The sequence below is a fragment of the Hipposideros armiger genome, unplaced genomic scaffold (assembly GCF_001890085.2).
Source record: "Hipposideros armiger isolate ML-2016 unplaced genomic scaffold, ASM189008v1 scaffold_71, whole genome shotgun sequence".
NCBI classification, from domain to species: domain Eukaryota; kingdom Metazoa; phylum Chordata; class Mammalia; order Chiroptera; family Hipposideridae; genus Hipposideros; species Hipposideros armiger.
The window spans coordinates 3,917,494-3,933,458 of NW_017731421.1; the positions used below are offsets into that span (position 1 = coordinate 3,917,494).

Sequence of the window (15,965 nt, forward strand, 5' to 3'; positions counted from 1 at the left end):
TCTAAGAAACCCTGGTTTATTATAGTTGGAAGTGATATTACAGTCTGGGTACTACAGATGCTTATTGCAACTAGATTATTTTCTAGACAGTTTTGGTGATGGAATTAGGAAATAAATATATTTTCCAATATAAAATATCTTATAAATTTATAATAGTGTTTCCAATTCAAACTCAGAGTTGTAGAATTTTTACTTAGTTCCTTCCATATCATATATGTATCCCCTTTATTTCATTCTAAAAACCTCCGCATTAATGCTTCATGGTGATCAGCTGCCACTGCAAGACAAGCAGAAAACTCTCCTGTGAGTCACTCTCTCCCACTTTAAGGCAAAGATTGGCAGCAACAGAGGAAGGGGTAGAAAACAAGTCTTCATAGGTTGCACCGAAGTTAGAAAAACCCTTCTGCTCCTTTAGAAAAGGGGCAAGAATACTCAGTCATGCTTAGGATCCTGCACTGATACAAAGCAGAGGTCTGCTTCCACTGGGTGATGGACAGGCAGCGCACTGTCATCCAGGGCCCACTGCCATCACAAGGCAGAGTTTGAATGCAACATGGAAGGAGGGGTAGTTTGCAGGAATACTGAGAAAGGCAAACTTAAAAAAATGTAGGCCATTTACATTTAATGCAATTGTAAATATAGTTGCACTTAAACTTATCATTTTAAATATATTATTCTATTTTATTCAGCTATAAAATGTGGCCCCAAAATCTGGAGGTCATCCAATTTCTTTTTCTTGATAAATTACTAACTGTTTTTACCTTGGGTGCCCAAGGAATTTTGTTTGTTTGTCTATTTTAAATCTAGTAATATTCCTTGTTATTGCTCAGTCTATGTTAATATTCTCAGGTATACAATATGCTCTTTCAATATGAAGTTCCATTATGAAAATTTCAGGAAAATTTTCATGAATTACATTTTTTTTAAAGATTTTATTGGGGAATAGGGGGAGGGGAACAGCACTGGGGAATCAGGGGAAGGGGAACAGACAAGTTGCTGTCCTTTTGTTCTTTAGTCTAGTTCTGGAGGGTGTCACTTCACTGGCCCATGTTGGTATTATAATTGCACTCTTCCCGGGTGAGGCAGATCCGTCGCCGGCCTCTGGATGGCCGCTCGCGGCAGCTATTGGCAGCTCACACTGGCTGCTGGCCGCTCATGCTGGCTGCCAGCCACACACGGTAGCTCATGGCAGCCCACTGCAGCAGGGGCTGCAGCCTATGCCATCGCCGGTGACTTACGACAGCCCAGCTCCAGGTCGAGCTGTTGTTCACCACCTTAGCAATAGAGGGCAGTGTCACTGGACCTCATGTGGGATCCGAACCGGGGCCCTGCTGCTCAGAGCTGGCATCCCAAGCCAGCTCTTAACCAACGCGCCACTTGGCTGACCCATGAATTACATTTTTTAGAATTTGTTCTTTCCCTTGTTTTGGTTTTCTTTTCCACTAACTCTGGCTATTTGTATATTGTATTTTCTTGACCCTCCCATAACTTTTTACTATATAAACAGATAATTGATTCCTCCCTTTAAAACAAAGTGGAAAAACCTGAAGTTCCCACCCAGAAAATAAGGTTAACCCTAAATTATCAAATTCTAAAGTTTCAGCAGATGTAACACCAGAAATAGGTTATGGGCAACTCTAAGTCTCTTACCTAACTAAGTAGCGCTATGGGAAGTGACAGTGTTGACCCAAAGAACACACAAAGAACACACAAAAGAAACAAAGTTTCTCATTAAACTTTGTTTTATTGCGTTTCAAAATTCTGTGACAGATTTTTGGTCAAGTTGTTTCCATTTAAAAATACTGATTTTAAAAACTAATAACTTACAAACTGCCACACACAAAGAAAAATGGTCCACAAAACATTCTCTTTTCCTTCTTCTGAAGGTTTTACGGTGCATTGTAATCATTAACCAGTCTTTTACTATTAAACTTAAATGGCCAATTGAGACAAACAGTTCTGAGACCGTTCTTCCACCACTGATTAAGACTAGGGTGGCAGGTCTTGGGGATAATATTCATTTAGTCATATGAGCCTTCTGGGCAGACTTGGTGACCTTGCTGGCTCCAGCTGCCTTTTTGTCCACTGCTGTGACGACACCCATAGCAACTGTCCGTCTCATGTCACAAACAGCAAAACGGCCCAGAGAGGAGGGTAGTCAGAGAAGCTCTCAGTACACATGGGCTTGCCAGGAACCATGTCAACGATGGCAGCATCACTAGATTTCAAACACTTGAGGCCATCTTCCAGCTTTTTCCCTGAACAACGATCAATCTTGTTCAGCTCAGCAAATTTCCAAGCAGTGTGAGCTGTGTGACAATCCAGCACAGGTGCACAGCCGGCACTGATTTGGCTTGGATGGTTCAGAATAATCACCTGAGCAGTGAAGCCAGCTGCCTTCATTGGTGGGTCATTTTTGCTGTCACCAGCCACAGTGCCACGATGAACATCAAAGGCACATTCTTGACATTGAAGCCCACATTGTCCCCAGGAAGAGCTTCACTCAAAGCTTCATGGTGCATTTCAACAGACTTTACTTCAGTTGTAACACTGACTGGAGCAAAAGTGACCACCATGCCGGGTTTGAGAACACCAGTCTCCACTCGGCCCACAGGGACAGTATCAATACCACCAATTTTGTAGACATCCTGGAGGGGCAGAGGCAAAGGCTTGTCAGTTGGGCGAGTTGGTGGCAGGATGCAATCCACAGCTTTAAGCAGCATGGTTCCACTGGCACTGCCACCTTTATGGGTGACTTTTCATCCTTTGAACCAAGGCATGTTAGTTAGCACTTGGCTCCAGCATGTTGTCACCATTCCAACCAGAAGTTGGCACAAATGCTACTGTGTCAGGGTTGCACCCAACTTTCTTAATGTAGGTGCTGACTCTCTTAATGATTTCCTCGTATCTCTTCTGGTTGTAAGGCGGCTCAGTGGAATCCATTTTGTTAACACCAACAATTGGTTGTTTCACACCCAGTGTGTAAACCAGAGGGCATGCTCACGGGTCTGCCCATTCTTGGAGATAACCTGCTTCAAATTCACCAACACCAGCAGCAGCAATCAGCACAGCACAGTCAGCCTGAGATGTGCCTGTAATCGTGTTTTTTATAAAGTCTCTGTGTCCTGGGGCATCCATGATAGTCACATAATACTTGCTGGTCTCAAATTTCCACAGGGAGATATCAGTGGTGATCCCACACCCATGTTCAGCTTTCAGTTTATCCAAGATCCGGGCATACGTGAAAGAGCCCTTTCCCATCTCAGCAGCCTCCTTCTAAAATTTTTCGAGGGTTCTTTTGTCTATCCCACCACACTTGTAGCTCAGGTGACCAGTTCTGGTAGACTTGCTGGAATCTACATGTCCAATGACAACGATATTGATGTGTCTTTTCCTTTCCCATTTTGGGTTAGACTTAGCGGTATCTTTCACTACACCCGTGTTCTGGTGGCAAACCCATTGTGAAAAATCTCTTTATTTTATTATTTAAAAAATGTTGCTCCTTTCACTTTCTATTTCTCTTACAGTGTTTGATGTGTTTATTTATTCTGTGCTTCTTATAGTTTAGTCCTCATTTCTAAAATGATTTGTTCTTTTATTTTAAATTATTTCCTAAGTTCTGTTTCTGAGATTTTTTTTTTTTTAGCTGAGCCATCCTGCCACCTGTTGGCAGCTCAGCAGCTGCTCAGCTTGGGCCAGGACTCGAACCGCTGTTGCTCAGAGCTCACTCTCTTGAGCGAGCTCTTAACCAATTGAGCCACTCAGCCGGCCCTTTGAGTTTTTTTCTAATTATGATTTATTTTATTCTTTCATGTCATGTCATTTTCTTAATGTCTTTTATACATTTTGAAATAATAGATTGTAGTTTTAATCTGTTGTATGGACATGCCTTCCTGGCACGTTTTCACTTTCCATAGGGATAGTACATATGTCCTAGTTTCCTTTTTCTTAAAATACCTTTTCATGAATGTTGACCTCCCTAGTTTTCTATTGCCCTTTTTTCTTGTCTGCATCCACTACAGAGGTCAGAATAGGCAAAACCTCATTTTCAGAATCTCCTTTGCAGATAGAGGTGGCCTTGTGACACAGCTTTGGTTATGAGATGTAAATCTGTTTAGTGCTTATGGAAAATCTCTTTTTTAAAATAAAAAGGACACATACGGTATGTGGCTGGTTCTAACTCCTCACGCCTAGCTCTTCAATTGGATTTGGACTCGATGTCAGGGGCCAGGGCAGCCATCTTACAACCATGAGAAAAAGACAAAAGAATCACAGAGCTACAGGCTCTGAAGCAAGAGTGTCTGTTTGAGAAAATATGAAAACAGTGACAAAATACCCTTTACTTTCTTTACTCCACCTTTAGTTAAGTGTACAGATATTAACATCCAGAAGTATTCCTAACTGATATACTTGCCTTTGATATGAATAAGAACGTCATACACTTTGAAAACTTTCCTATTCTAAGCAGTAAGATGTGGTTAAAAGCATTATTGTAACTATGAAAAGTGATTCAGATACAACTGGAGCTCGAGTCCCCCTTTTGATGGACCCACTTGTTTTTTTTTTAATCCTAGAATGTTTAACTTTATATTGAGCCTTGCTCAAGGCAGACTAGCAGCTACTGTATTTGAGCAGTCAACATTCATGGGGTTTCTGTTTACTAAAGCATTAGCAGAAACATATACTGAAATATATACCACCATGTAATAGATCCCAGATGTGTTCAATCTTTTTAAGAGGGGAAAAAAAGATAGTTGGAGGAATAAGTAACCAAAGAGCATTTTCTGTCAATTTGCTCAGGCTTGGTGGTAACTCATCAGAGTGAAAACAAACCAAACTTGGAGTTAACATGCACTGGGATTAAGATCTGGTTCACTCTGTTTAAATTCAACAAGTGATCACTGACTCTTCCTCGGGGCCAGATTACCTGTGTTACCTCCTCTTGACAACATTATGCCTCTCTGGTTGTAATCCCAGTTTTAAAGACAATTAAAGGAAGGTTAGTGGCCTGTAGGGGCTCCAGCCATAGAGAAGCAGAAGTGGGATTCAATCCCAGCCTGCATTACTCTAAAGTCCATATGATTGCTGCTTTCAAATATTTCAAAAGCAATTATGGTGTGTATAAACAGAAGGAGGGAGGGAGTATTATTTTCTTTTAGAGCAAAGGCTGTCTGTTGCAGGGAGAAAACTTTTGGGGGGATGGCTCCAGTAAGTGGACCAATGACATTTGGTAAGTGGACACTACCAAAAGACAAGCTTTGACTCTACTATCATCATCTCCAAAATCTCTATTTCCTGCCAGCTGTGTATTCGACAACATGGCAGGTATATCTCTAGATGACGTAAATAAAAATAAGATTCTTACCTATCCTGGAAGGAAAGAAAAATTTCACTGGGACATGGAATAAATACACACAAAATGATTACACCTGTATCTTTGCTTGTAGTCCCTGGTTTGGGGCCATGTTCTGAAAGATCAAGGTTGCCAGGTAGTACATCATGGAGTAAACAGGGAGAAAGCAAGTGTTCAACCAGAGCTATCCCATTAACTGTCCCTCAAACTCGGCCACAATAGATTGTTGGGATTTATGAGCTATAAGTACATGGCCTAAGGGGTGCCCACAATAGGAAGGGAACCTCAAGGCCTTCTGTGGTCTTCCATATACTGGACAGAGGCAGATATACATGGTGTGATCACAAAAATATGAGTACAGTGAAAGCTGCTGCCGAGTATCATTCAACAGAAAGGCAAGAATCTTCAATATGGGAAGCAGCACATTGAATCTTAGTAACAGTGTGTGACAAGTTTCAATTTGTTCAGTGAAGTTAGTCAGGTGTGAGCTATGGTTGAGAGAAGGTGTGTTTTTAAGTGTGCCATAAATCATCCTCCATCATGACAATGCTCTGTGTCACATATCGCTTCTGGTATATGGCAATTTCTGCCAAATAAAAACATTACGGTGCATTCTCATCCACCTTATTCACCAGATCTGGCACCGTGCGACTTCTGGCTCTTCCCCAAAGTCAAAATGACCATGAAAGGTAAACATTTTGAATCAATTCAGGACATCGAGGAAGGCACGACTGCGCAACTAAAGACACTCATGAAAGAGGACTGCCAGAACTGCTTCAGAAAGTGGCAAGAATGATGGGATTAGTGTGTTTGAAGCAAGGGGAGGTATTATAAGAGGAATTAATGGCAATGTGCCTTTTACTGTAATAAACTTTTTTATTTAAACATTCACTGCATCCTTTGATCATCTAATATAGAGCAGCTCCTTGAATAACGTCATTTCACTCAATGTCATTTCATTGTGACATTGATGAGATGCCATAGGAACTTAACTCTTACATCAATTAACCTATGGTAAAGTAGGTTTCATAACAGTTTGTTTCACTCCAAGTCATAGAACATACTGGCAGTGTTAAGTGAGGACTTACTGTACCTGCCTTATTCCCTGGACAATTTTCTCTCTTCAGAGATTCCTGCAGGATGCATTAGATTTGGGGTATATTACCTGTGTCCTGTAAAAGAACTTGTCAAATAGGTAGAATAATAGACATTCTACAATTTCTATACATTTTAAAGTAAGAGAGTTGCCACTGGCAAACCCTCTAGGTGCTTAAATGTGGATAGTGCTTCAAATTTAATGCAAGTTGATACCCTCCCTGTACTCCACATCTGGGATAGCCATATCCCACAGAGATGGAACCCCAGGAACTAGAACATTACTCATTTTACTCTCCATGAAATATTTAAAACATCCATAGCTCTCAGGAGGCTTGGTGAGCCTTAAAGAAGGAGTAGCAGGAAGGAGGCTATAAATTAGTTTCACCTGGATGAAAGTAATTTCATGCTTGGGCCCAAGACACCCTAAATTTTCAGCAGCGTAGGGATGGAAGAGACTGGGGGGGGGGAAATCTACTCCATAAATCCAGGTTGGAGTGGCGACACTAACCCTACTACAAAAAGCCAACCTCTGGAGGATACTTAAGAGTTACAGATTACTGCATAATGATCTTATCCAAATTCTGGGGCTGTCAATGTGGATATCGCCCAGCAGAAGGATGAGGAAGTTGAAGTATATCACTGTTATTTACTCAGGAGTCGGAGAGATGGGGTCCAAGACTCTCCACCTGAAATTATAATGAAAGACGCTTACCAAAAGTGGGGTCATCAAAGCGAATCCAGTCCCCAGGGAGAGGAGAGTTAGGCAGCAGAGCATGGCCCTAATGAGGTTGCTGGGGTAGCTGGAAACTGAGCAGCACAAAGACTCAGGGTTAGTGAGTGTGTTTTAATAGAAGACAATCCTACGGTCTAGGCCCACTGGGGACTGCGAAAGCTGAGATTTGGACATCAGGGCTTCCCCCCAGCAGAGAGTCCCTGGTCTGCTCAGCAACCAGAAGAATCACGGGGTCTCCAAGGGAGCTGAGTGGTCATGGTCATGCCCCCAAATTCTGGGACTGGGAGCCTGACCCAGTTTCAAGCCCTGCAAAGAGTGCGATGGAGGCTATTGCAACAGTTTCTTACTGAAGAAGTTAACCTATGAACTGCCAGCTCCCACCCATCTCCTTTAGGGTTTGTCTCCATCAAGCAGAAATAGGCCTCAGACACTTGCACACATTTCATGGCCTCTGTTCTGATCAACTAGCCCCAAGCTGCCTCGAATTTATCGCGTTCCTTCCTCTGCCTTACTGATCCATCCCCCTGTGGATGCCTCGCCTCGTCCTGTGGTCTTGATGTCCGGTGCCACTCTCCGGTTTTGATTTTTGCTTCCCTGGTCAATACAGTTCAGACTCTGCCTGCCTGCTCCAGGTAAGCTCAGCACAGAGAACTGCCCCCCAGATCCATGTCCAAGACCCAGATGGGGACTGGGTGGGCTGAAGCCTGCAGGTGGGAGACGTCTGTAGCCAGCAGCAAGCTACTGGAGGAGAGGCAGGATGAGGTAACAAAGAAGGGGTTGGACCTCTGTTCTCTTTAGAGGCTCAGAAACTTTTCAAAAAGTTGCTAATTTTTTACTTTTCTGGAGGTCCTCAAGGTTAGGAGATGGTGTTGGTATTACAACTAGGAGGAGTCATATAAAGAGACTTTTAATAAAGTCAGGTAGGGGAAAACTACAAAGGACAGCAAATTCTCCTGGGAACTAGCAACAGTAAGCCTCTGCCATCACTTGTAGGCGAGGAGAAAGTGTGGCTCCTTGAACACGGAAACTGAAAAGGTTGGGAGGAAAAGGAAACCTTTAGAAGGATGTAGCTAGTTCAAGGTACCTTGATGGGGAGGACGCTGATGGAAAATGCCCTGACCTCATTCTCCCATCTCCTGCTAGTGCCTCCCATTGGCTGAACTCAACAGGAAGCCAGAGGGCAAGAAAGCCCATTGATGTTGGCGTGAAGAGGAAGAGTGGGTCTCCTGCAGAAGGGGCTGGTGAGCCATGGGGCTAGAGAGGGGATCTACCTGGGGAACGCCTCATTTGGGTTAACAGGGAAGAATGTGATTTTGGAACTGTTCAATTACTAAAAATGGGTCAAAGAAGTCTCATTCCTGCTTTACAAACTGAGCTATCACCAGCAGCATCAGAAATAATTGAGTATACTCTCAGCTGCCTGGGGAATAAGCCAGACACTGGACTAAATTCAAATGTCCACTTTGAACTTGGCACTGTGCTCTAGTGGATATCCGTGGAATTACTGCCCTTTTAAAGGATCACAAAGCCACACATCCTGGAAATAACCAAAGTATGTGAGCAAGGTAGGTGAGTAAGAGAACAACACTAGCAATTAACATGTGTGGCACCTCCCCCAGTTATAAGCGCTGTGAATGCATGTTTTCAAGCTTTCTCCCTCTGTCTCCTAACCAGTAATTCTGAGCTGCCATTGATTGGTGGTCTGGGCATTGTATTACCTGTGCAATTCTCCAGGTGAATGGTGATTATCTGTCCTCAGCGAAGGTCCTGGCAAGGAAGGCAGACACATCACCTTCTCATTCTGTGCCGTAGGTGTGAAGCTAGATGTGGCCAGAGCCTGATGAGACGGGGGGATAAGACTCCTCACAAGGTTTTCGTGAGCTGGCTCTTGACAGGAGCCTTGGACTTCTGTGCAAAGTGACAAGAACCTTGGCTCTATCCAGAGCCAGATTTTCTGAATGATTTTGCTGTATTCCTATGACTGGACAAGAGGAGAAGCACTAAACACAGAACCTGTGTCACCATCCAGACTGACTCAGTGCTCTCCACAACGTCCTCCTTGCTGGAGCCCAGTCCGCAGTCACTTTATAAAAAGACTTTCTGCCACATTCCTGGCCCTCAGGGACTAGTCTCCAGGCCTTACGTCCTACCCACCCCTGGGAGCCTATCTGCTCAGACTTGATTTGTTTATTTACTTTCCAATCCATTGCTTCCTAACTGAGCCCTACTTCCATCCTGGTCCTTTGAGGTTGATATTTTGCTTGGACTTGGGCTTCAGCTGTCCCTTAGATGCAGCTCCCTGGCCCTGAAGCTACCCTGCCTCCTAAACCCCTGCCTGAGGCTGGGGCTCAGGTCCCCACATGATCAGGAGAATCTGTGTGATGCCATAGTCCCTACTGGTAGCGAGGCCACTTATGGGACCCAGGGCAGACTGTTACATACACATCATTTCATGTTGCCCCACAGCAACTCTGTCAAACACGGGTCCTTATTTTTATTTTCGGATAAGGAAAAAAAAAGGCTAAAGCAATCTACCCAAGGCCGTGTGGCCATTAAGTGGCAGGGCCAGAATTCAAGCTCATCTCTGTGTGAGAAGCACAGAGATACTCCTAACTTGGAAAACTGGCTAAGGCTTAGGGAAATAGCTGCTCCAAATGAAGACAATCTACTTCTGTCTGATAAAGACTGATTTTCTCCTTCTACTAATTATTGTAGCATAGAGATAAAAGAGCAGGATTGGCTGTCTCGCTTCTGCCTGTCAGCAAGCGTGTAAAGATTTGGGGTATTCATTCTCCACCTTCTGCTTCCTAGCCCAACAGAAAGGAAGGATTCTCCACCAGCTGGTGTTTTGAGGGCCTGGACATTCCATTTTGGCACAGGAACAAAGTTAGGCCAAAGTTAGAACAAAATGTCCTCAGACAAAATGAGCAATCTCTCCCATCACACACACACACACACACACACACACACACACACACACACACACACACACGTACTTGCAGACATACTCTGCACATGGGACATGAAGACTTGTCACCCCAAGGAACATGGACATCCACTCGACTTCCTTCCTGAGCTGCACACGTGCACCTGCTTGCAAAGTATGGCAGAGGGACCAGTGGTGTCCCCCACCACGCCTGTCCACATGCAGAAGTTAGGCAAGGCCTGTTTTCACAAGATAGCACTGACTTATGAATTGACTTCATGCTTCCCAGTGCCATTGGCAACCATCCCACAGGCATTTCCCACGATCTACCAACACTCCATAAGATGCTTCAAGGAAATGAAACAGTCTGTTCCTAAGGTATATGTGGTCCCTCAGATGTTCCCAGCCGTTTCTGAAAATTCTGGTGCAGCTCCAAAGAAGCAGCAGCTCTAACCATGGAAATAGCTTAGGCCTGCAGCATAGGTCTTCTAGCCTGGGAGTAGTACGAAGGGGATATTTTTATAACCTTCAATTTTGCTTCGGGGGCCCAGGCTTGAAACTAGCTTAAGGAACTGGATGAGGTAAATTTGCAAATCTCAGCTGAAATCTTGAAGCAGGTGATCTAACATCTGGAGCACCTAACCACTAGGACAAGCTAAGTGCTTTCTCATCCTTTTTAAAACCTGTTGTTAGTCTGAAAGAGGAAGAGGAAACCAACAGAGTTTTGATGATGCTTACAAGTCAGTTTCCTGCCTTCATTTTCGTTCTCAAATAGTTCTGCTGACCCCTCAGACTGCTAGTTTTAGAAACCACACTATAAATACGAACAGTAATAGCAATACTGCTTGGTGTTTACATCATCAGGGCTCTTCCTCAACGATTGCCAGGTGCTTTCCCAATTGTCGGATGTGTCCCCTCTGTGCATGGCTCAGCCCAGAGGCCCATTCCACTGCAGGTTTTCTTTTCAGTGGCTTGAATTCCCCTTCACAACATCTAGAAGGGAATCGCCTGCTCTGCAAGTGCTCTTTCAGCTTCTCCTTTCCTTATTCTCTCTTAGTCCTCTGCTGCCTCTCACTCCCTCCTGCCTCCACCCATCCAAATCCAAAGTCATGGGCAGGCGGGTGTAACATAGACGCTCTGGGCACCAGTGCTGGAAAGAGGATGATGTGATCAGGGCAATGAGGAAGAGAGGCTGCCTTCTGCTTTCCCCACCTGAAGTCCCAATGAAAAACAGTCTCCACAGTTCTTTGTAAAATTAGGGACTTGAACTTGCAATTTTCTGAGGCTCCTACCAGCTCTATTGATCATTTCATGAACACTCCACACTCATTTTTGGATCATCAAGATGGAAACCTATTATTTTCTTTTTTCCCAAACACTTTCCCCTCTGCCAAACCTGCTGTAAAATGAAGGCTTCTCCCTCCAAATAGCATGTTTCTCCTGTTGTGAAAAATTAACAAAAAAGACTTCTGCCATAGTTCTACCCTACTTAACTCTTGCGCTGCATTAATTAATTTCAAGTTGTTTTTTTCCAAAATGTGTCGGAAATCCACAAAAAAAACCAAAAAGTTGATATTTTGACTATTTTATGTATTTAATAACAATTTGAGCTGCTTTGTGTATAAATTACATTATTTTTATGTATAAAAATTTCCTATTATTATTCATTCTTGAAAAACACAAAAATATAGAAAAATGTACATCTGCTTTCCTAAACTCCCTTTCTGGAAGTTTTCCGTCCACAGTCAGTGGATGGAAACATTCATTCAGATACATCCAACCGTCAGGGCAAAAGAGTTATGGTTGGATATCTGCGGAGATATTTTTGTTTTCATAATGATTGGGGGGAAACCTACTGGCATTTAGGGAATGGGAGGTCAGGGATCCCTCTCAAATCCTGCAAGATTCAGGATAGTGCCTCTATTTACAGGCGTGTAACAAATATTGTATTTGCTTATTGAATGAAAAGAATCATGGTCACCGTTCCCTCTCTAAGTCTTCATTTTGTAGAGGAGTAACTTGCTCATCTGAGGATTTTCAAGTAGGTCAGGGACACACACACGAATGACAATGTGAGATCAATTCCTCATCTTTCTCTAACCTGTAACCTTCCTGAGGGCAGGGATGATGTGGTGGTCATTAGGGCTTTTCACAAATATTTCTAGATTGCCTTGTTAAGGACATAGGGTAAGATTACAGTTTACCATCCTTTTGGATGTTTGTCATGATCAAATGATTTGCTTTGGCCAATGAAATACGATTGGAGGTGACGTGAATCATTTCTGCAGGGATGCTTAAGAGCCAGTATGCAATTCACCATGTTCGTTTTCTCCCACGGTGGTGACCATGGACCCTTGTAATGAGATGGGGCCTCTGGGTGACTGGGATGAGTAGAGTCTTCCTGCTGAGCCATATTGGGCATGCAGAATCCAAGTTCCACCTAGGCAGGATGATAACCAAATGTGAGAAAGGAATAATTGATTATTTGGTTAAGCCATTGAGATTTGCAGGTTCCTTGTTACCATGGTAGACATTGCTTTACCCTGGCCACTGTGGTCTAATCTGGAGTTTTTGAGGAAAACCAATAAAAGAATTCTCCACTTCTTAACCCAGCAACTAAACAAACTGAGGGGAAAAAAAGACAGAAAGAAAGATGGAGGCCAAACTCTTAGCTTTATTATCAATTGAATCCAGAGAAGACTAGATGGGAGCAAACTTTTTCATGAAGGGTGTGATTATGGTGGCGGGACACCTGTTCAGCTAAGCCTCACAGCTTTATTTGGACATGGGTTCTTGCCCAGCTAGAGAAGGTATAATATTTTGTTCGTAACAAATCTCACAGACCATATGGCTTCAAAAACAAAACCATTATTTTCTCACAATTCTAGAGGCCAGAAGTCCAAGATCAAGGTGTCTGCAGGGTTAGTTTCTTCTGAAGCTTCTCTCCTTGGCTTGTAGATGGCTGTCTTCTCCTACCTGTATTTTTACATGTGCCCTGTGATCTCTTCTTATAAGGACACCAGTCGTACTGGAATTGGGACCACCTCCAGAGACCTCATTTAACCTTAATTACGCCTTTGAAGGTACTAACTCTAAACAGATACATTCCAACATACTGGGAGTTAGGACTTCAACACATGAATTTGGGGTGAGGGGATGAAATTCAGTCCATAACTCTAGGTTTCTCAGTTGGCAACGCAACTCCAAAGAGCCAAAAAGGTGGAGCTGAGACAAGCATGCTCCATTATAATCTTGGTAAGTGTACTATTCACATGGCATTCTTTCCACATTGACTGATAGCCTGCTCCCCAAGCTCTCCAAGGGTGAAGTGGGAAAAGGGGTGAAGAGATGTCAACCATTTCATGCCAACTGTTCTCCTTTTATGTGGAGGAAACACTGAGAGTGGGAGGAAGTGTCCCCCTCCAACAGTCACCTTTGACTCACCTCTGTACCCTCATACCCAACACAAGACTTGGTTCATGGAGGACACTCAGTAAGAAAAAATGCTCTCTTTTGTGACATTTCTTACATTGTTTTCTGTTGTCATTTGGTTCCACCCCTGTTGTGTCATATTACTGTTTAGTGCATGTGTCTATTTTCTGCCTGCTCCACCCCAACTGCCAGCTCTGCTAGGAGAAAAGGTTTCCTAGTATCCCTGACTACACCCTGCATTGTGCCAGGCTCATAGCAGCTGCCTAATGGGGTGGTGGCGAATTGACCTCTGGGTTTATTTTTTTACTTCTGAGTTTCTCATACTGCAAACGGGCTTTAAAAATAAGAATATGGTATAGCAGAGCCTGGCTAGGCACATGGTAGGGGACTCCTTCCGGCTCAGGGCTGACAACTATCTCCCCAGGTAAAACCGAGCCACTGTGGTACCAGCCATTGGTCTCTGCAGCCTTAACCGATATTGGGTGGGTCTGCCAAGTTCCATTGCCATGGGAAGGCAAATGAATGTGAGGGAGACAAGCCAAATGTGCACAGCTCTGCCATGAGAAGCCAAAGTGCCCTTTTTGAAAGATTAATGTGGCATTTGGCTCTCAGCTTCTTAACAAGGGAGAAGGGAAAAAGCTTTCTGAAATATAGCAGGGGCTTCTGGCAGGGATTCCAGAAAAGGGGGTGTAATGCTTCAGGGTGCCCCTCTCCAGTATTCGCTTCCACAATTCTTGCTTTCTTTTTTCCCACAGTCTCTCACCATCCTACTTCTCTTGCTTCTTCTTCTCATTCCTTCTTTGGTGTTTTGGCCTCCCCAAATGATTTCTCCCTTTCCTTTCCATTGCCCTGTCATCTGATTCCTGTTCTCATTCATTAGAAGCAGGGGCACTTTGTATGATGGAAAGACACAGACTTTGGAATGCAGCCTGAGCTTTCCGCTCCACTTGGCAACTTTCTAAAATCCACGCGATGGACATGGATAGTGTTTGCCCTCTTTGCTTTGAGGATGGATCCTCTATATTTAATTGTGGAAATGCCCCTCCCTGCTGAAGGTGATTCTGGTTGAGATGTCAATCAAGTGGCATCACCGCCATGGGATCAGAGCATGCAATCCCACTTGTCAGTGATTGGTCCAAAGCAAACAAGCAGGGCCAATCAGAATGCTTCTGGGGGTCAATATGGTTGACAAGCTGGACAGACCGTAGGAACCTCTGGCGCCTAGGAGCCATCTTCTCTCCCCATGGAGGAGAGAGAGGCTTTCTAAGGGTAAAGCAACACAGAAGAAAGCAGAGTCGAAGACAGGACACAGATGGAGCACCTGGAATCAGAGAAGGAGCCAGATCAACCCTGGCACCCTGTACTTTTCCATCATGTGAGTTGCTATGGGGTGTTTTTTCTTTTTTTTCCTGAACTACTTTGAATTTAGTTTCTTTCACTTGTAACAAATGAAGCCCTAATGAACGCACTATGTGACTTTAAGCAACTCATTTAACTTCTTGGAATCTCAGTTTTTACCTCAAAATGAACTCTGACCCTCGTGCCTCCAGCTTAAGTGGGGTGCACCCAAAACAAAATACGTTCCCCTCTAATATAAAACTCAGCATACTTTCTTGTAATATTTCTATACTAGACTTTCCTCCCACTAGACTGAGAGCTGAGAAATATGTCTTATTCATCTTAGTATTTTCAGCACCTACCCTGGGACCTAAGAGGTGCTTAATAATTGCTGATTTTTTTTCACTTCCATTTTCTCCCTTTATTTAGAAATCTAATTATAGCCTGCTGCTTATAGCTCTTACTTCTTTTCTTCTAGATTCTTTCTTCGCTGGGCCAAGTTTCCATCTGACTTCCCATAGTCCTCTTTCAGGTGAATTTTCTTTTCTGGGTACTTGGTGTACATTCAAAAATTAGAGTCGTTAGTAATTGTGTGCCCAAGTGGTGCTGTAAAGAAGATCTGTTTCATCTGTCCTTGCCAAGAAAGGGCCAACTGTGCCCTCAAATGGCTAGTTGCTACAAGTGTTGCAAAGCTTTATTGGCCAGAAATCATTACTAGTATAAGAGTTAGGTCCAACCAAAGATAATTTTAGTTTGGTGTTACGGCGACCACTCATGACATTAGTCACATGCAGACTCTATGTCTTCCCCCACCACTGCAAGTCTGGCTGGTGTCTCTTAACAAAGGTCATTTTTTATATTATAGTTTTCCTGGAGCGTTCCCACACAAATGTGTGGTGATCCCAACGTGAGCATGTCACCAGGCAAACGTCTTTCTCCTTCTTTCGCCCTTACTAGTCCCTTCTTCTGGCTTTCTCGTTTGGGTATATGGCACCAACACTGTCCTGGGCACCAGGCCCCCAATCTGATGATTGTGTTAAACTTCTGTCACTTTGTTCCTAAGTCATGAATAGTCCATCTCAAAC

The 15,965-nt window shown here is 43.6% G+C and overlaps 1 pseudogene; it reads right to left on the bottom strand.

Moving 5' to 3' along the window:
- Positions 1-2,118: 2,118 nt before the first annotated feature.
- LOC109382826 (elongation factor 1-alpha 1 pseudogene) lies at positions 2,119-3,261 on the bottom strand (annotated as a pseudogene).
- Positions 3,262-15,965: the final 12,704 nt, after the last annotated feature.